The sequence below is a fragment of the Bidens hawaiensis genome, unplaced genomic scaffold (genome assembly GCF_021521415.1).
Source record: "Bidens hawaiensis isolate Kalapana, Puna unplaced genomic scaffold, B.hawaiensis_p1.1 tig00044428_1, whole genome shotgun sequence".
In the NCBI taxonomy this organism is placed as follows: Eukaryota; Viridiplantae; Streptophyta; class Magnoliopsida; order Asterales; family Asteraceae; genus Bidens; species Bidens hawaiensis.
Window position 1 is genome coordinate 1 of NW_027497895.1, and position 1,494 is coordinate 1,494.

The 1,494-nt window shown below is 31.7% G+C and overlaps 1 pseudogene across 1 annotated transcript; it reads left to right on the forward strand.

The window, feature by feature from the left end:
- Positions 1-258: 258 nt before the first annotated feature.
- On the forward strand, positions 259-1,234 carry LOC143594978 (uncharacterized; annotated as a pseudogene). The gene is made up of 2 exons (XR_013146447.1): positions 259-724; positions 864-1,234. The product of XR_013146447.1 is annotated as an uncharacterized LOC143594978 (transcript).
- Positions 1,235-1,494: the final 260 nt, after the last annotated feature.

Consider the following 1,494-nt stretch of genomic DNA (forward strand, 5'->3'; position numbering starts at 1 on the left):
CACACACATAGATATAGATAATTTACTTGGTTATTTAACACGCGTTGTTTAATATAACTATTAGCAACAACTTCTTATAGTAAATCTATAAGTTGTGGTTTGGTAAATAAGAAAAACTTAACTTTTATTACTTCAAGGGTTATCTATGAAATGAAAATGTCATTTAGTTTCCCCAATAAAGATTATTAAAATTCAACAGTGGTCATAATTTGTACACCGTGTTAAAAAAGTTGTATATTTGATATTTAATACTTATTATCCGTTTGCTTTAATCTTGAAAAGGTCGCATTCCTATGCAAAAAGTTTATACCTTATCTATACCAAACATATCCACTATAATCTACATATATGCTTCGCCAAACTCATGCCACTTTCAAGATAATCTCATGCTTCATACTCTTTCCAACTAGTTCCCCAAAAATATCTCTCTTTTGTTAACAAGATGGGTGAGATTGAAAAAAGCCAAATATGTCAAGAAATTGGACTAAAAATGAGTGACAAAAGCCATTTGGAACGACTTCAATGGGGTTTTATGAAAGCTAAAGATGATGCCTGCAACTATGACCTTATGGACTCTGATTTAGATGATTCTTTGGAGTCTTATTCTTCTTCTTCTTCTTCAACTGATATGATAGAAGATGCAATCATCATCATCATCATCATCATCATCATCATGTAGTCCTTTGTTTGAACTATCTGATCTCATGGCACACTTGCCTATCAAGTGAGTAATCCAATCTTTTTAACTTTTGTGACATGGGTATCAAGAAAAGATCAAACTTTGTTGTTCCAAAGGGATGGTACAACATGATATAAAGCAATTAATTTCTAATGACTTTCTTGTATTTTATGATTTTATGTAGGAGGGGCTTATCAAAGTTTTATCAAGGGAAATCTGAGTCATTTGCATCTCTAACAAGTGTGAAGAGTGTTACAGATCTTGCAAAGAAAGAGAAGTATTGTTGTAGATCAAGAGGTTCAATGAAAAGATATGGTCAAAGTCAAAGATTGAGTCCAAAAGCCACCATAGCCAAGAACAAGAAAGGTTCTCCCACAACAACTAATAAGAGTTCAATGTTTCATCACTAGGAAAGATGAGTTCTTTAATGGCTAGTTAGCATAATAGGCATTACTTCTTGGTTATAAATTATTAAATTGTGGCTACTGATTGAAGGTTTTTTATTTTATTTTTGCTAAACGAATCCACTTTCATCTTATTGAATCCCTTGAAACGCATCAAATTGTACGAAAAAAAAGAGAGAATGAATATAGTGTGACAATGAAAGAGGGATGCACCAAATGTATTGATGGTGTTGATTTGGATGCCTAATATGTATATTTCATTCCTAATATGTGTTTTTGGGTCGATTTAACTTTAATTATTCTGATACAATTTAGTATAAATTGAGAACGGTGGCATTTCAAGAAGAATGTGTACACCATAAATATTACCTTTTATAAAAGATCACAAGACACGCAATCCAAACTTTACAT